We start from the raw sequence: 20429 nt of genomic DNA on the forward strand, positions 1-20429 counted from the left end.
TCTTTTAGTGTTCCCACTTGGCTGCTTCACTGCAAAAAAGGTGTTTGGGGTGAAAGTGGGGGTGGTTTTAGGGTGAGTTTTTGTGTCCAAAAGGTGTACTGTGCTTGGTTTTGGTGTGTTACCGGGTTGCGTTTTATTTCCTTTGGAATTCTGGCCTCTGATGAAAGAGCTGTAGGTGAGGTGGTGCTAAACTGCAAATTCTTCTGGAGTAGTTTGAAGTCTGCTAATTTTGCTGAAGAACTGTGTATACCTGCTAAAGACAGCTTTTTGTGATAATGTCTCATGGAAAAATGCGGAGTACTTTCCTTGAGTACTGAGGATTTGAAATGTGTAATTTCTGCCTTTGTTTTGTTTTTTGCTTAGGACTGATGTGGAAGGTTTTTGCATTCAATTTAATTTTGATCTAATTCTTAAAACGTGGGTAAATTGGTGATACAGTATTTACTCTTGTGACGTCTTTCACCTAGTAAATCTGCAAATTGAGTGGTAACTCTTTCCAGAAGAACAGATTCTTCCTACCTTTTCCTCCAAACAGATCAAAATCTTTGTAATAGAGTACTGTTAGTTTGTAATGTGCAACAGATGTGATATTTCCATCCTCAAACAGTAGTATCCCCAAGATTAAATAGGTGCTGGTGTAACATTTTAAAAAAGGCCCCTTACTCATTCTTAGTCCTTTGTTGTTTGATTTGTGGCATTGCCAGTGAGCTTCATGTTCATAAAGTTCTAAATGCCACTTTGGCATTTTATCATTAGTACTGCTGTAATACAATGCCTGTTTATAAAGGCATGTTTGCCAAGATTAAAAATGTAAAGAGCACTTGAGTATATGTTAAATGATCAGTCTTTGAAATGAGACCTGTTTCACTGTTAGTTTTATTAAGATGTTTGCAATTGGTAAAGCAAAAGAAAGGAAAAGAAAACACATCATCTAAATGCCACTAATGCTCTTTTCCTGAAGGCTTAACCATGGTGGCCACATCCTTTTTTGGGAGTGCCTTGCACACAGCAAAGGATGTAGGAGAAGGAGGAAATAGTGCTAAAAGCTGGATTAATGTAGCAGCTGCAGTAGTGGTTTTTCAGATGAATAGTCGGTGTGCATCAGGATTTGATCTGGGTTGTTGCTATTGAACTAGAAACTGTGCTTTAGGCGTGTTTGGTCAAGGTTCTGTTCACACAGTAAGATAGCAGATTGCTTTGTTTTGTTTCCTTTTAGTGCCCCAGTTCTTTCAGGATAGATTTTCACATTAGCCATTCATAGTGGTATACTTCAATGATAATTTTCAGGTTTTCTATGAATGTTTTTGTATTTTTTAAAAATGGAATTTCTGTTTTTCTTCTAAGTGTGTCACTCTTCTTGTGCCTTTCTAGCATCTATCACTTTTTAGTTGTCAACTAGTTTTGTTTGGGAGTGATGCTGATTGCAGTGGCTATTTGTGTGTCAACCACTCTGATGTCAAATGCAAGACACTTTCCTAAAGTACACTGGCTAAGATTCTGAAATGTCAAATACAAACAACCTCAGCATTACTTAAATTACTGTATTTGAGGTTTTCAGTTCTGAATTTGAATGCTGTTTCTGCACTAGTGTTGTGGGATTGCAGAATGAATTTATAGTGGGAAGGAGATCAAATAATAAAATTGTGCAGATAAATTGCATGGTGTTTTTGAAGCTCCCTCCTGATACCTAATGAAATTAAGAAAAAGAAAAGTTGCTAGCTAAAAATAATATCAATACTACCATTTTTAGGGTATTCTTAATGTTTTCTCAGGTTGTATCCTCTTTTTAGTTTCAACAAATATGTGATCCAATATTTTTGGGATGACATCAGTCAGAACAGAAATCTTGGATAATTTTTGATTTCTGACCAATTAATTTCTGTGAACAAATCTTGTGGTATTTTACCTGGTAGCTAAATGATGGCTCAGAATGTAAACAAAATGGCCTTTTCTTTAGTGTCTTAGCTTTTGCCATTGGTATGAATTCACTGGCACTACCAAGTAATGTTAACAGCTCCAAGGCTAGCTTTAGAAAGGAAACTTCATCTAAGTTAAATATATGTGCAGCTGTTCAAAATGAGAAAGTACATATTTGTAGCTCTCACAAATGCACGGCTTCATTGGGAAGCTTATACCTAACCCTGATACCTTCATTACAGTTTGTACCAATGCTTGCTTTTAGGCCAAGATTAAATATTGTCTTGTGTCAGTTTTCTGCAATTTGTAGTATCGTACAGGGTAAGAGTTCCCATATATTAGGAATCTACATCAACTTGTCTTTTATTTTTATATACTTTTAGCACCTTTCTTTTGTTTTTCTTTTTTTTTTCCCTCTGAAAAAGGTCTCTACATGCATTAATATTAATTTTAGTTTCAAGGCTGTGTTGTTACTTAATTCCTCATGGCATAAGTTAAAAGCTTATATTTGCATGCATTATCAAATATCCAGGTGCGGACTGCGGTAAAACTCTTCTCAGCTTAAGCTAGGTAGCTACACTTTCTTTATGCATGTTGTGTTATCTCAAACACATAAAAATCATTTTTCCTACAACACCTTTATGATTTTATTGGTGAACTAGGTTTTAACTCAGTTTTATGTATAGTAGAAATTCTTGGTTTTGTCTAAATTCTTTGGAGTAAAAAAAGACTAGAGTACGCCTGGCTGCCACGGGAGGAAATTTTTCCTGAGAACTGCAGATGATGTCCTCTGGACAGGAGCTTGTCCTGGGCACACTCAGTGTGCCACTGGTGGCTTTGCACACCCCTGCTGTGCCGCTGCTTTTGTGCCGTCTTCTGAGTTAGCCCCTTAATAAGGGTGCATCTAAGTCTGTCTCTGTCTTAAATTTAATTTGGGGCATTACAGATTCTTGAAGAGTACGGAATTATAAGTGTTTATGTGCTTAAATAATTTTCATCTTTACTTCCTTTCCTCCACCTATTTATTCTGTGCAGGGCTGCACAGTGATTCAGGGCAGAGCCAATTTGCAGCTAGGGAGTGTTCAACATTTAGGTTCACGATCCTCCAGACCACTACAAAAATACTCATTTAAAATAGTTTTCATATATTGGCACACACCCACATTAAGCAGTCATCTTTTTCTATTGAATGGTAAAACAATCCTTAGTTGCCTTCTTACTAAAAAAATATTTTGGGAAGATCATGAAACACCTGTGTTAATTACTATTTTTGTTGGTTTAGTTTGTAAGAGGATATTTGAGACTACGGGGCACACTCTTTAAGTTACATACATGTCAGGTGTTGTCTTTTGCATGTGAAAAGACAGACATGCAAAGTGTAAACATACCCACTCCCAGAAAGTATGTGAAATTACAGTTAGCTCCATCAGGGTGTTTCTGCATTTCTGGTTGCTGCTGTCTTTTAGTTGGAAGGATTTTAGCATTCTAAACCACCAGATACCTTTTCTTATTCTTCTCTTTTGATTTTCTCTATCAGCTTCTAAAATTTCAGTTGAGCTTCACTGGAACATTTGAGTTCTTAAAATGTAGAGCAGCAGAATTCTCTGAGGAAGTGACATCCTTTCTGAGAAATACTGCACATAAGGGAATAAATCCATTAGAGGCATAAAAGAACTGTCTATTCCCTACCAAGCCAGACTCTTTGCTTTTAACAAGGTACGATTTGTCCTCAGTAGAAATCATCTTAGGGACATCCCTAAAATATTTACTGTCAGCAGGCAGCTGAAATCTGGTATCCTTTGTAGGATGCATTTCACTTTCAACTATAAGTTTCAGTGCCAGTGTATCCATTTTTGACTTGCTGAATAAGTGGTTTTCTGTCTTCTGGGTGTATCCCATCTTTACTGATCATTAATTTGCTTAAGTGGAAAATTTAGGGGTGGAAGACTCATCTTGGGAGTCAGCTGCATTGCGCGGTGTGTCTGAGTTGAATTGGCACAAAGATGAGCCAAGCGCTCTGGCCTTTGGTAAAGTGAGCCCTCATTGTGGGTTTGAAAGAAAGCAACGTCGTATTTTAAGTGTTTACCAAACTTTGCAACAGACATGATGTGGAATACACACATGAAGATGTCCTTACAAAGTGCTGAGAGTGAAGGAAACAGGGCTAGAAAAATAAGGAAAAAATAACATCAGATTATTTTGATAGTTACTGAAAATGTATTGCTTTGAAATGTGGCATGGTTTAGTTTTACATGGGAAACTGTAGGACAGAAAGTTATTTTAATGAGTGTTTGGTAAACCAGTGCTTCCTTACAAGGTATTCTGTGAGAAAGGTAGGAGAGCTCTGTGAGCTGTTTCTGCTCCATTTTTTCCACTGAGGAGGGGCTGGATACAAAGGTTATCTGGGCATTCCTTCTGCCCTGTGACCTTGGATGGTTCAAACGCTGGCAGCTGCTCTCAAAGTGTGCCCTCGGGGTGGCACCTGCCCTGCACTGAGGGCTGGATGAGGTTAATGCTGTTTGACTACAATTCATTGGTAGGATTTCCAAAGGAGCCTGTCATGACCTAGAAGCATTTTGAAATAAAAGGCCCATAGATGCTTGGAGTGCCAAGAGCTAGTGGATCACACAGGCTGTACATGACAGAGAAGGCAAATGGTTTCTTAGAGTGTCTCATGGGAGTGTTGAGTGAAAGCTGTGTAGAACTGGTATAGACCTATATGTATATTCTGTGTTATTCAAGCAGAAGGAGTTAAAAAACCCTAAATCCAGCCCCTTAAGCAACAGTAGCCTTGAGTAGTCCTTTCAGCAGAGGTGCCTTTACAAATGTATCCTTGGACCTTTTTTCTCCCATTGTTCTCTCTCCCCAAGCTCCAGGCATTCCTTCTTTGCTGAAACAAAGGCTTGTGGTACTGAACAGGGACACCAGGCCAAGTGAGAAGTAACTTTACATTTTAACTAACCTGGGTCAATTCTTCAATCTTACAGAGAATAGTAGGAAGTTGCTTTAAGCGGTCTTTCCAATAAAAACATTATTCATTACATTGTGCCTGTTTCTCCCCTACATGCTTTGAGTGCTACTTGGGATATCTGGAGATGTGATTTTAAAGAAGAAGGGGCATGAGCAAAAGTTGGAGTATCATAAATGTATGATATCCTCAGCTTACAGTTAAACTTTCCCCTTTAATGTTTGACCTCCTAACAAAGGAGGTTGTTGGTTATTGTCAGCTGAGGAAGGCCAACGCAAGGACTCTACTCCTCCCTTCCTTCTGAGTCCCTACCTGTCCTTTAGCTGGTGCCAATTCTGGTACTGGTACCAGTTATGCCTTTCAGAAGGTACCAGTTCTGGTACCAGTTCTTCTTTACTGAAAGAAGACAAGAAAAGGAGGAGTGCATAGATGAAGAGTTTTTACTTTTTTATGTTGATTTTTGCACCTTACGGGTGGAATTGCTTGAAAAGGCAGGTGAATGTGAGCACTCTGCCAGATGGTATGTAAACCCTTTTAGGTTGTGGTTGTCATAAAACAGAAGTGTTTGAACTCTCCTAAAAGTGAAAATGAAAGAGACAAGAAATAGAGTTTGATTGGAAAGGGTCCTTTTTAACTCTTAAGGGGAAAGTTATTAATGCCTGAAGTTATCTGTAGAAAAACCTGTGGTCTTCTTCCAAGTAAAAAAATTTAAAGAAACGCTCAGAGGATGCAAAATGTGATGGAACCTTCCAAGAGCTCCTGCTGCCTCTGGCATAAAGATTGATTTGACTTCTTCGGTGTTCTCAGAAGAAACGTCCACATTAGAACAGTCATAGCTCTGATAGGAGATCTGTGTCAATGTTTAATGAAGTCGGAGGTGTTCACAGAATTTAATAACTTCTTTTGAGGACAAAATATTCCCATTTGAAACCTGTTTTTATATAAGTTAAGCTATAATTTTACACTCATTCTCTTCTCATCATTTCAGACCTGGAAATACTTTTTCCTACTGCTTTCTTTGATATCCAAAATCAGCATCAGGGAAGTAGGACAAAAACCTCTTCCTTATTTCTGGATTTTTTTGTCTCAATGACTGTGGTTCTGGGGGTGTAATTAGCTGTTTGTTTGGTGACCGAGATAGAGGTGGTAATTAACTTTCAGTGATTTTTGTTGTTGTTTATTAAATTCAGAATGATGCAGGCAGAAATGAAGTAGCTGTGTGATGGTCTTCATTATTCTCAAGTTTTTTGTTGCATGGAAAAGAAACTGTCTCATGTTTTGTCTTCTGCAGAGCTTCCCTTTCATTATCTCTTTGTGACCACAGTATTTATTTCATAACTGCCTCATTTCATATGGTCTCCAGGTTTTATTTATTAATACCTTGTGTGTTCTTCAGGTTCCTTCTTGAAATGCTTTTATTTTATGTGCCTTTTGCTTCCTTTTTAGTATTTGAAATACAATTGAGTTTATATTATTTGATTACATAAGATTAAAAGCTTCACTGAACAAATTAATTATCATTAACTGACTTCAAATGTCATGTAGTTTTGTCATTACATAAATAAGCAATAATAACTTGGCTTTAGAATCAGATATTCCTGCAGTGTTCATATAAAACTGTAACACTGTTTTGAATTAATAATTCGAGATGCTCAAATGTATTATAAGAAGTGTTTTAAAACCTGGTTTCTTGCTAGAGCATTCTTTCCAGGGAATATTTGGTAGATTTGGAGTGAAAATATTTTAAGTAGCTTAACTTTCAGATCTGACAAGTAGAAATTTGATGTTTGAATTTCTGAGTTGAATAGCTGTTGCCTCAGCCACTAAATGTAGTATTTCCTTTTTTTCATAGCAAATTAAGATAATCTTGCAAGATATCTTATTATAATCAGATATCAGGGCAAGAATCAGATTCCTGGAAGGACAGTTAAGGAAATATTAGTCCAAATAACCCTGTCTGCATTGAAGCTGTTCTTCAGTAAGTGTTTCCCTCTTGCATTTCCAGAAGAGCTGTTGTTACATTGATAGAGGAGCCTACCTTGTATTCCTTTTTAATAACAGCAAAATACTGCTGGCTTTTAACTTCTTAAATGAGAAAAAAATAGGTCACTTAACATCCTGCAAATTAGAATACTGCTTACCAAGCAGATGCTTGTATGAGGTCAGGCTTGGTTCAGTTGTGGAAGGTTCCTTGGTTGGGGTCAGGGCAGCAAGACCTTCTGGAGCTTTATCTGAAAAGTTGTATTAAAATCTTTATTGACTCAGGTGCTGCAATGTTTGTGCTGTTCAGTTTTTCTGTATTAGCTATTGGGGGGCAGCCTTTAGCATTTCCTCATGCAGCAGGAAGCAGTGATATTGCTGCCACTGTAACTCAGGAATTCTTAATCAGATACAGTGTGTGAAGTCCTGGAAAAGGGCATTAGAAAGGTACAAAGAGAAAACAGTGGCTTAGAGGAGAAGGAAGAAAAGGGAGGAGGGGTTAAAATCAGATCTGATACAATAGTAGCAAAGGTATGTCTTCATTTAGGAAATCCAAGTAGCACAGAGAGGAATGTACTTTTATGTAAATGCAACTCCTTTAGCGTTCTGCTTAAGTTTAAGAGCTGAAAATTCAGGCCTTAAGTTCCTTTCCAAGATACTTTTCAAAAGATATATTTGCTTTTTTTATTAAGCAAGCATTGTGCCTTGTGCTTTATGTCAAGAGGAAATTATTTCTTACAGATGCAGTCTGAACACAAAGGCTTTTCCAATAACACTTTATTCTGAATAAGTGTAATTTTAATGTGTTTGAGCAAACAGTTATACAGTAATTATTTTTAATTTTCTGAGATGTTTTCCTGCCAAGCTAGAGCAAGTACTGGATATACTGGGATACATTTAGACTAAAAGCATTTCTTCCATTGTAGCCTCTGGCTACATTTCCTTCCTTAGTCTGTTGCTGTCGGGAGTTTTGTGCCAGTGTCAGAGGGCTTATTGTATTTGGATCATGCCTGTCAATATGGTTTGTTTGTTTTCTAGCAGCACCAAAAGCAGAAAACTCATACTGAACTACTTATATGTCTGTTGCTGTATGACATGGTAGAGAAACTGTAGACACATGCTTCAAGCCTGATCTGGCTTATTCCCTCATTTTTCCTTGCCTTTTGGTTGGAATGAAAATTATATTACAGGTTGAATCTGCCCAAACAAATTCTGAATGTATTACAGGATAAGAGATTTTAGGATATATTTGTATTATTTTCCTTGATTTCTATTTAGTAAGAATTAATGTATTGTTTTTATATTATTTCCCTCAAATTACGATCTTTTTGTTGTGATTGAAACATGATATATTTAAATTGTATATATATATAATTATATATATATTAATTGAGGTATTGTTATATAATTGAGGTATTAATTATATATTAATTGAGGTATTGTTTTTTTGTAGGATTTGCTTTAAAAAAATGAAAATATTCCTGTGTTGAAGGATGAAAGTGTAGTTTTGATCTCTAGGGGAGTGATGTTTTGAAAAAAGCATATGCTCACAGTCCTCCTCAGATACCAGAGATATCATAAGCTGATTTAAAGCTAATTTTGCATATAAATATCTTGTTATGTTAGATTCATACAAGCATGCTTCAATTTTAATATGCTTCCTTGTCTATATGCTGCAGTATTTTTAATTAAACAAAGATAAATTGTTACCAGGACTAATTCCTGGTAACTAATTCCTACTGATTAACTGGTGCACCAAAATCTTTGTACAGCTGCATTTGCAGGGCTGGCTCAGTGACTGAAAAGAGGTGACTTTACAGGGGGCCACATGGACACTGTGGTAAGCAGAAGCCATGAGAGCTTTACAAAGCTTTGCAAAACTAAACAAGCAAGAGCTGAAAGTTGTCTCACAGTAATTCTTGGACAGTGAGGCAGTGAATAGGTTCAACTGGGCATCCCATTTAGGTATATTGGAGTTTTACACACTCTGGGAATTAGAAGGTAGCTTATCATGTCCTCATTTAATATATGAAGAAACTGGAGTACAGGCAGAGTGAAAAATAAAGGCAGCTTGTAATTTCATGTGGTGGGCATATTTTCAATTTGATGGCAGAGCAGTAGAGCTGTGGAGTTTGAGCTCAGGTTAATTTTGACTCTGACACTGTAGGTGTAGTAACAACCAAGCTGCAGCTGAGAGTAAGTGGAACTCAAAGATTATGAATACTTCTAAAAAGGCAAGTAGGTTTGGGAACTACAATACATATGGTAAAATAAGAAATCCACATGTTCTGTATTTCAAAGACTTTTGATGAGGGGACTTTGTTGCGAAATAGAAAGAAGAACTGGAGAGTATAATGTGTGCATCTTACTTTAAAGAGTTTAGTAGTGATGAAAAAGAGCTAAATTTCTGTACCATCATGACTACTTGATTTTGATTTGTTTCATACTATCAGAACAAGAGTTACATTTTGGCATATTTGGTAGCCTGATTGAAATTTCTTTACATGTAAGTCAAAATTTTAGGGATTTCTTTTACAGATAAGAACTTTTGAAATAGTGTTTCATGACAATGTTGATTACGGTCATTCTTCAATTTGTTTTAACCTTAAAGTTGTCAGACAACTTGTTAAAATTTTAATGTCAAGGATTGTAAATATTATATGAGATGACATTTGGAAAGAAATTTTGTTCTAGCTGCAGTCTTTCTCACTCTGCTAGATTATTTCTTCCAGCATAACCAAGAGCCATGGTTCCATCACACTGTAAAGATACAGATGTAAAATAATGATTTGAGGTACTCAGTTCCTTCAATATCACTTACAGTTGATAAGTCTTGGTATATAAGAGAAGTTTCTGCTGTTATACTCACCGAGAATGTATTTGCATTTTACACTGTTAAATGTAGTCTGATTTATGTTATTATAGTCTTCAGTTTAGTAATTTCTGTACGTGTGATATTCCAGTCTTCCTGGCTGTTACTGCTGCTTTTCAGCTTTGTGGTATCTACACATTTTATGAGTGTGCATTTATTTTTATGCTAGGTTTTAAAGCTAAAATGTTAAATCAGTTTCAAAATTGATCTCAAAGGATCAGCAGTAATAATCTCCCTCTGATTTTATTACCTCTTTCAGCACTATGCAGTCATCTCTCCTTTGGCCAGTTTATTATCAATACCTTTCCTAGTACTGTCATTTTTTTATTTCAGTGACACTTTCTCTCATGTGAGAAAAATTAAAAATATTTTAATATGGTGAGCTGTGTACACAAAGGAATTCAGATTTTGCTCTCAGCATTTGCATGGCATAATGTGGTATTTCTTATAATCATTCTTTGTATTACACATTATGTTTAAGGAAGTGAAAATTGTTTTGTGTCATTATAGTCCACATGTTTTCTGCCTGATTAATTGCAACAGCTCCAAATAACATTATCTTCCTACTCATCTGTGTCACAAAGCTGGTATTTAAGAATATAAAATACAAAAAATGGTAGAAAATTTAAGTAGGGAAAGTGTGATTTACAATGCCAGCACTAGTCAATGGACTCAAAAAGCCTACTCCTACTTAAATATTGAGTGAGCCTTTGCTTACCTTGTTTCTTTAAAACCATAGTTTCTGGAAAATATTTGTCTGTGAGTCTGTAGTACTAATGTTATGGTTGCTTTTGACAGTCAAATGCCTAGGAGAATTGTGAATGCTGAAATGTAAAACATCATGATTGCCAGTTGAATGTTCTAAGAGGGATTAACTTGTCTCTTGCCAAGAAGATCATATTCTGAGTTCTGAGGATGTCATGGAAAGAAATGCAGTATTTTTTGTGTTGTGATGTCTGATTCAAAACCAGGCCTTTGCATGCCTTCTCACAGATTTAATTGTGATTTGTAATAAATTATGGTGTTTGACCGTAACAGTCTATAATAAATTTAAAAAAAAAATAAAGAGTCTGCAATTGAGAATTATACCAGTTTAGTTAGAAACACAAATACAGAAGCTGCTCAGTGCAGTTTCCCTGGCAAGATGCTGTTTTCCCATTCTGCTTGTTCCATAATTTTCCTGCTTTTCCTGTGAATATATCAAAATCTAAAAATTTCTGTCCCATATTTGAAAAATGGTTTAGTAACTTCTGTACTCTTCCAGTAACTACACTACATGAATGCAAAACAGATTGCTGATTTCCCTGCTTACCTTATGAAGGTGTTGCTAGAACCTTTCTATGTACCTGCCAAAACTCTCCCTGTCTCCATGTTTTTGTCTTCCTTCCACAATTAACCTGAAAGTATATATCTTAAAGTGTCTTGACAAAACTACATGAAACCTCTAACACACTGGAGCTTTTTTGGGGATATCATTCAGGAAACAAAAAATCTAGATTTTCACTTTAGATCAAGTGTGTATCTTCACATTGCAGTTGGGTTAGGAAATGTTGTGTAATGTTTTGGCTGTGCTTGTATGATTCAGATCAATAAGCATTTCAGAAACTTGTTTTGTCTTTTATTATTGCCTCTCAATTTCCTAGTACCAGATCAGTGCAGAGTAACATGTCTATGGAATATTATTGGCAACATCAAAAGGATCTTCTAATCCTGCTGTTCTAGAGTGATGAAATAATAGAATTGTTCTGAGAATATCAGGAAATTCCTGTTCCCACAGGAAAACAGAGCATCTTAAACTGTACTGAAGCAGTTTCTGGTATCCTGTTGAAATTTTGACACAATTCTGATGTAGTTCTTGAGTTCTGTTATAGTTGAAATTCTCTGTAACTGGTCTGTTTGAACACATTGCAGCAGTTACTGAAAAGCAAATGTACAGTTAAGGTAAAAATGCAGCTCATATGTGAAATGGTTGAGATACACATGCTAGAGTGGAATTCATACTACAGGCTTTGACTTAATTTGTGTTTTATGGTAATGAAAATTCTTGCCTGAAAGTAGCTGATGGTCAGTAGTAGCTGATACTAGTTTGTACAACATTGAAATAGCACCAGTAGTAATCTTACTGAAATTGGTAATTACATTAGCATAATATATTAAGTAGAACTCTGAATGCCCTATCTTTTGTGTGTTAACTTTTGGTACATTTCAATTCTAATAGATCTTTTTGAACCACGATTTTATTTCAGTGAACATTTGTGACATTCAAATCTCAATTCTGGACAGGCAGTACTTAACCACTGTTACATAATTTTATATGCTTCTTGGTTCCAGATCCATGATAAGAAAGAAGATAATTTTTGTAGACATTTTGAGCAGTGTCATGTTTACTAAAAGAGCCAGCATTGAATTGGCTATCATTTTTGTGCTCTTTAATTATCACTGTGCTTTTGTTAAGGAGGGTTAGAGCAGGTGATCCTTGTGGTCCTTTCCAACCTGGTATTCTATGATCTTTTTAAAACAGGTCATCTCAAATTGAGCACTGCTGCGTCTCCCCCTCGAATCCATGGGGATAGAACCCCTGTGGAGCCCAGCCAGCTGGGCAGTGGGGCGAGGTGGGCAGAGGGAAGGAACTTCTCCTTGGATCCCGGGGGGCTTGGAGAAGCTCCCATGTGAGTCCAAAAATGAGCTGGTCCCACAAGCAAAGGAAAGAGGCACTCTCCCTCAGAATTAGTTCCAAAGTTTAATGAGGGCCTGGAGAGATCCCAGGCCACATCTGGCTTTGAAGGACCTCTAGAGCAAGAGAGGGTCTCCTGGCCCAGAGCTGCATGATATAGGGAGGGTGGGGAAAACCGAGCAGCCACTGGGGGAAGGACATGGGAGTGGCTCTTGGGGGGCAAGGCCTCAGAGTGACCACTGAGGAGGGGGTCGGGGAGGGGTCCCAGCCAGGGTCCAGTTACGTGGTGACCGTGGGAGAAGGATCTGGACAAAGGGGAAGGGTCACCAGGTGATGGACACATCCCCTGGGAGGAGACAGGGGGATGGGTTGGGGTTTGATGGACATACAGGTACTGATGGGAAAGCTGGGATGGACCAAACAGGTACAAAGAGGGGATATGGAGGGACAAACCATTATGAGGGGGTATACAGTGCAAACACAACTCTACAGAGCACTAAAAATTTGATATTTAAGTAGGGGCCATTGCTTTCTGATGTTTCAACACAGAATAGGAGCCTGTCCTTGAATATGTGAAAAAGAATAGTGTTAGGCATGTGGGTAACTTTGCTTACTTAGGAAGCATTGTTTTCTCATAATGCTTTGGTAATGGTGTCGATAATGTCAAGAATGGTGGAGAAAAAAAGTCTTCATTTTTAAAAATAAACACTGCTTAAAGCCATTTGGCTGGTGGTGAGTTCAGAAAAGGGTCTCTTGGTTGGAGATGAGGCACAGGCACCAAGATCTTTGATTTCACACTTCTGAATAAATTTCAAACAAAAGTTTTTTTATTCAGACTTCTCCTGATGCAGATCAACTATAACATGTGTCCAAAGGAAGTTTTTTATTAACTTTGCCTATGTATCATGTTAATAAATCAGTTATAGATGCAACAGGTCTACTTGCTAGTTTAAGTCAGAAATTGATGTTCCTTGCTTTAAAAATTTTGCTTTCCATTTGGCTTCCAGAAAGAAAAACAATGCTTGAGTCTCAGCTAGACAAGGATGATTAGTTCATCATTCATTAAGTCCCATATCCCTCAATTCTCTCAGAATTAATGGCAAAACAAGCTAAAGCTGCACATTATGCAAGTTCTGAAGTGCACTTTCTGTAACATTACATACAGCCAAAGACTGTCAGAGTCCTTGTTAACTATTAGGTGCACCAGGGCAAACTAATTCCACTTAAACAGACAAGTAACAATGAGATTAACTGTAGGTTAAGTGACTCAAAATAGCAGCTTTGATCCTCCCAGTGACCAGCAGTTTAAATGGTGAGGAGACCAGACAGAAAATAAGCATGGGGATGAGGGAAACAAAGAAGAGGAAGATAGGAGTGACTTCTGAGAGCTTGAGGGATGGTGTGTGTGTTGTACTTTTGAATATTCCTAAATAATTGTTTGTTCTAGGGTAGTATTGTCTGACTTTCTTTTAAAATTGTGAATTCAGCCACAGCTTTCACTCAGTAGCTGCAGTTCTCCATTTGAATTTGTTTTTAATACAACGCATGTAATTGAGGCACATCAGTAATATCCTTAAACTCTAATAAAAAAAATCAGCAGTACTCTGAAATGTGTAGTTTCCTGCTACATGTTCTCTCATTGTAACTTCTTTATATGAATTCTGTTGTTGCATTCAGTGATAGGACTTAAAATGCAAAAGCTGGAATCATTTTCCATAGTTTTCTCTGAGATGCAGGCTTGTGCTTCACCTGGGTGCTTCAGCAAGCTTGACTCTTGCCTGAGCACCAGCTGACTCTTGTCACCCTCCCCTTCTGCTGGCTGCAGAAGGTGCTACTTTCCAGCACTTTCAAGACTCAAAACTTCTCTCTCTGACAAACTCCTCCTTTCTGCAGTTAATGGCTTTTGTATGAACATCAAATTTAAAAATAGCAAAACAGAAAAAAAATAAATTGGTTGTTATTAAATAATCAACAAGCAGGCTAGGAATTTGAAGCACATCTTCACATCTTGCTGTTCACTGTTTTCTGTCCTTTCCATTCTACTTCTGTTCTTCTTTATACTGTACAGCAAAGAAGGGTCAAGGAGCTGGTCTTGGTGAGGAGAAAAGATTCCCAGACTGTGTAACATCATGCTTGGCATCTCATGGTCAGATGGAGGATCAGAGCCTCAGACTCATACAGAATTCTCACTCAAATTCTCTCACTCTGAAAAACAGACAGGGTAAAAGAATCTCTGACAAAAGGTTGATAAAATGAAAATCCAAGTCCTCGTTATATAGGCCAGAAATCTGTTATTTTGAATGTAATTTTAGTGTCAAAAAGGAAAACACGCTTTCCTGTCCCAAAACAGAAAAATAAAAGAAAAAACCTCTTTTAAGAAGTATTGGGCACAGGAGTCTTCTGGAGAGTCTTCGCCCTGGGCATGGTCAGAAACAAACCTCTGCAATTTCACATGGAATTAGCTTAACACAAACAAAAAGCTAATGCCAAATAATAGTGTACAGTGTACCTTCTTTTAGCAGTCAGGGTAGGGTTTCTGACAGAAGTGACTCTGGGGTTTTGGGAAGGCCAGTTGTGTTTGGATGTGCCCACTGTGGCCACTGCGGTGCAGTGCTTTGGAGCTGCCTTCTCACCACAACTCTGAACCAGGCAACATGGCACAGTGTTTTCACTCTTTAAAAAAGTATTTTGGAATCCTGAGTGATTCAGCAAATTTTAAAAATCACATCATGACGGAGGTGAGAGGATTTTTATATTTCCTAATTTCTGCTTTTGTCGTAGATTCAAAGCCATTTATGTCCCTCTTCAGCTCCTTCCACTGCTGGGTTCTTCCACCCTGTGGGTTGTCCTCCCTCTGGAGGACTTGGCTGAGGATTTCATGAGAGGGTTGTGATGTGATTTCTGACCTGGCTGTGGAATAGCACACAGGGAATAAATGGTGCAGTCCTGTTGCTGGTTTCTTGTCAGTATACAGCTTTGCCTGTGTACACTCCTGTAAGGAGCTCACTCTTTCTTGCCACCTCAGCAAGGCCTTCATTCAGCCTATACTAAATTGGACAGGTTGGTGGTTGACATGGAATGAATAATAACGTGAAATAATTTAAATTTCCATTGAAATACAAATTTTCTTCCTTCCACAATGCAAATATTGGAGCTTTTACTCTCCTTTCCTCTCTCCCTAAAAAGTCACTTTATATTCCTTGTGCTCAATAGCAGTATCTTCTGCTGTATTTAACAACTTGTGAATAGAATTCCTTCAGCACAGTTTTGTTTTTTGGGTTTTTTTGTCTTTTTTTTTGTTTTGTTTTGTTTTATAACCAAGAGGTAATAAATATGATGGTGTAGTTGCAATATAGTAAAGAACATGTTGAAGCTGAAGGGAAGATTATCCTAAATTTAGTTTTATTATTCCAGGAATAGTAGGTTCTTTGCTTCTCACTGTTCTACTTTTTACTTACTCACTAGGAAGGAATCTTCTTTCCTATTAGCACTTTACCTCTATACTGTTAATTTAGGGCACAGTTAAGTAGAAAACCCATATGGAAAGGCTATACTTTTTTCTGTTTTTGTTCTTTTCTCCCACCTCCCATTTTTTTCTTGGAGAGGGGTAGATAGTCTGACAACACTGACTTCCATTAAAAAAAAAAGAGGAATCCCAAGTATCTGTGTAACTGCTGAATAAACCTTTACCGGGAGAAGGACAAAGAAAGCAAAGGTTCCATGCAGCACATTAAAATGACTGTGTAGTAGTGTTGTTTTCAGAAACATTCTTCTTCTGCTGGGCAGTCTTTCAAAAAATATGTGAAATCTAAAGCCCTACTAGGCTGGGAGAAGAGTAGTAAAACTTGTAAAACGTACAGGATATAGCAGTGTTTCCACGCATATTGCAAGAGCTATGGCAAGTATTTCATGTAGATATTTGTTCACTTGGAGTGGCATTGGTTTTCTTCTCCTTGTAAACTAATTTTTTTTAGTCTCCAGGGTTTACTTACAGCTTTGCATCTTATCTTTGTTCTGTTTGCCATATAACTCAGGAACAACAAACAATTCATTTAAATTTTTGTAATGTGCTCCCTATTCCTGAATATTTTATGTGTCCTTAAAATATGTTCTACTTTTTTCTGTGTTTCTCCCCCTCCCTTTAATACATTTTTAATAGTTTTTTATTGCTGATCAAATGAATGTATGGGCAAGAGATAAGATCAACCTCATATTAAGACTGTATATCCTTCTTTTGGAAAAATGAAAAGCATTAAGTAATCTCAGAACTCATTTCTGCACAGACCTCCTTTTCCCTCACCTCCCATAATTCTCAGTGTATTTATATCTGTGTATTTATTCCTGGAGGAATACAGAAAGAGACTAAGGAAGAGTTGCTGTGGGGTGCAGTATGGACCCAGCAGGTTAGTTTGTTTCTTGATCAGTCCCAGAAATTTTCGGTTTGCAACTAATAGCTTTTTTAAGCTCAGGGCACTTACAGCTATCCCTGATGATTAAAATACATGTAGGTGTGCCTTATACAGTTATACATAAAAAGACATATATAAGAATATGTATTCAGTTTTTTTTAGATTGTCCAGACAGCTTCCGAGTGAACACTTTTCTGTGAATTGCCTTCTTTGTATCAGCAGTGGATTAAAAAAATAAAAATGAATATGTAAAATATTTTTGACTGTTCTTGTCAAAACCAGTGCAAGTCCTCAGTTTATGTTGTCTGGTTTACTCTCAGAGTTTTTCAATGCCTTGAGCTGTTTCAGGGACTGTATGTGGTTGTACTGAAAAGCAAAGAGCAGAGACTGCATATCTAAAATGAGAATCAAAAGGAAAGAAAACATTTATCTGCCTAGAAATACATGCTAAGGTTTTTTAGCATAGGTAGTAATTTACAGTGCAACAGCTGGGCATATTCTGGATTCCTTGTTAGCCTCTTCTTTCAGGATTTCTTTGACAGATGGCACTCACAGATGGGCATAACATTCTTAAGGAGCTTATTCTTTCTACTCCCTTACCCACCAGTAACTCATGATACTATTAGAAATCTAAAAGCTTTGACATGAATTAGCCTTACTTAGCAGACTTTAATTTTTTAATCTTTAGAATATGCTACAGGGTAGTAGTGCTTGTGGAGTTCTTAATCTGTTTACTTAAGTTCTTAGAAGTCAAAATGGAATTCCAATAAAGTTGACATGGCAAAATATGGCAAATATACTGTTATTTTATTGCTTTTTGAATTGTCATGATAATATTTTTTATTCTTATCTTCTGGAGGGAAAAAACAGAATGATACAAGAGAATACAGTTTGACAACCCAGAAACAGCTCTGTCAACTGAAGTTCGCAGAGTTCAAGCAATTTGCCTGGCATTCCATTGTAACTACATTGAAATATGAAGTAAATAAACCTAATACTGCTCAATGGGGCATGCTTCTACCATCATCAGCTAAAACTAGTTTGGTTTTTAGTATTTCAGAGTATCATCTAATAGGGTGCCTCAGAAAAAGAGTGAACTCTGCTCAAGACATTTGAATGCACTTCTGTGATATTTACTTGTTTGTCATGTACTTGTTTCTCAATATTCATGCAACTTCGGGCTTGAAGGCCATTATTCTTTCCAATGTTGACTCAAATGGCAGTTTTCCCTGATGAATGTTGTTGGTGTGGAGTTTCTGTTGAGGAATGTGAAACTATAAGCAGAGTGATCAGGTCCAAAAAAAGCATTGTGACAGCTGGGCAGGTTAGAGAGGCGAAAATAGTGAGTGCCCTCAGACAGGTCCTCTGCTGCGTGTATTTGTAGCCTATTAGAAAAGTAGAAGAACACCAGATGGAGATAGAAAACAAAACAAAATGTTTCTAAGTGCTGTGTAAATTCAAGGTACCCAACTCTTCCTTCAGGAATAGTGCATAGCCTGCCGTGGCACAACTTCTGGTTCATGGCCTATTTTTAATTGTGTTCTTTTACTTTAGGGCCCCCCCCTTGCTCTGTGAGCAATCTAGTCCCTGCCATCCTGTTTTTCCCAGGGGCTCCTTCATTTCAGGTTGCTTCAGTATTTTCAGTGTAGGCACAGTTAGCTAGTCACATAAGGCTGTTTTGAATCTTTCTGCCTTCAAGTAGTTGGATTCTGAAGAATTCTCTGTAAGCAAGTAGCCCTAATATAAATAATTTTCTTCTGCCTGTGTTGAAGTGTTTGGTTCTAGGGAATGTGTATTCCTGAGAATAGTCTTTAATAATAATAAAAATGCATACCTATATTTACTGCAAATTTATAAAACAATTTAGCTCATGAAAGCATGGTGAGAAAAGTAATCCATGCACTGAAATAAGTAGTCCAGGCAGGATAGTGCCTGGTTTGCATCTCCAGTAAATTTCTTATATATTTCGCCACCCAAAAGTCTTCCTATAAACCTTGCTTTGCTCCTGGCTGTTTTAAATATATATGTGTACACATATGTATCTACTGTAGCCATTTTTATGAGGAGATGAGTCTTCTCTGATAGCCAAGACTTTTTACACAGAGAAAACTTGTGTGACAGAGCAGTGGCGTGGAGGGCTGCTCATGGAGTAGTGTCTGATGGTTTCAGGCCAATCTTGTCAGCACTGATTATCTTAATGGTGTAAGCAATGTCAGAGACTAACCTTGATTGCTGAGCATTTTAGGATAAATAGGGGCTTTCTGTTAGACTTCAGATCAAGGAAAGGAAACTTTTAATTTTAACAAATTTTGTAAGCCTGTTATTAAATTTCAAGGTACAATCAAGACAATTTTGTGGTTTTACCTGTCATATCCCTGCAGAGAGAGTGAGGGACTTTGTCAATCTTTGTTTTATGAACTGCAGTTTCCAGTACAAAAACAGACATATTCTTAATGCTAAAAGGCTAAAGATACTTTCTGTCTTGAGTCACAAGAAGTCAGAAGTATATAGGCTGCTACAACCTATATACAGCCTGCTAAAACCTGTAGTACTTTGGTGTTACTGCATTTCAGAATTAGGTTTGAGGAGCTTTGGTACAACATAACCAGAAAGTTATTAGTGTAATAAAATTTAATAGGCAGCTTTAGTCATAATTTCAGAATCGCAGGATGGGTGAGGTTGACCTCCTTAGTTCAGCTGATCTAACCCTCCTGCTTAGAACAAGGTCACTCAGAGCAGGTTCCCAAGACCTATTTCCCTTTGGATTTTTTGAGTAGGCCTTTCAAATTAACCAGTTCTGGATTTGATTTTGTTACTGAATGGCACAGAACCCCAGAGCTTTACAGTATTGTGCTGTGGTTATCTTACAACCTGTTTAATGTAAGAATATTTACCTCATTTCTCAAGTGTTTTTTCCTTCATTTTTACAAATTACATTCAGTTAGCAGCAATTTTTACTTATTTCCTGTGTTGAATTTTGTACTTCTCAAACCAAGTATTTGTTTTCCAAATCAGTTTTTGTTTCTGAAAAATAAATAGTTAAAAACATTACTGTTTTGTTTCTCCCATCTTATGTTTCCTCCTCTTTCAAAACTTCTCTGCTTGTACCTCAATCTTTTGCAGCAGGAGAGGCCATTATGAATAGCTATTAAAAGCTACTAAAATTACCTAAAAAGAAATTAGGTACAAGGCTTTCATATTTTCATGCATTAAATTTTACTCAATAATACTAATCTGTTCAAGAACAGTGCATTATTAAACATTCAAATGTTCAATACTTTCTGTGCTCAATTTTATATTTGAGTCCCTGCAAGTTTTTTTGTCTAATATCAGTAAACCTGCTACAAGTCAACCCTGAGAAAAGTTAGAAACTTCTGTATTCTTGACCCACTTTGAGAGGCCTGGGTCTGGGTTTTTCAATTTGTTTTTGACAGTTCCTGTGTCATTCTCTTTCAATTAACTTCCATTTTTTAATTTGAACTTTCACACGTTTCAGAAGACATTGGACTTTCTCTTACATGCTTGATTGTTTGACATAAGGACTTGTCTTTCTGATAATGCCTACCACTCTTTTATTTCACTGGCATTTAAAATCAATCTGTGAATTAG

The 20429-nt window shown here is 37.1% G+C and overlaps 1 protein-coding gene across 12 annotated transcripts in view; it reads left to right on the top strand.

Annotated features, from left to right (window-relative positions):
* CDC42BPA (CDC42 binding protein kinase alpha) overlaps positions 1 to 20429 on the top strand; it is a 181289-nt gene that overhangs the window by 73944 nt on the left and 86916 nt on the right. The window lies entirely within an intron of this gene.

This window comes from Lonchura striata, chromosome 3 (genome assembly GCF_050655825.1).
Source record: "Lonchura striata isolate lonStrDom1 chromosome 3, ASM5065582v1, whole genome shotgun sequence".
Lineage (NCBI taxonomy): Eukaryota > Metazoa > Chordata > Aves > Passeriformes > Estrildidae > Lonchura > Lonchura striata.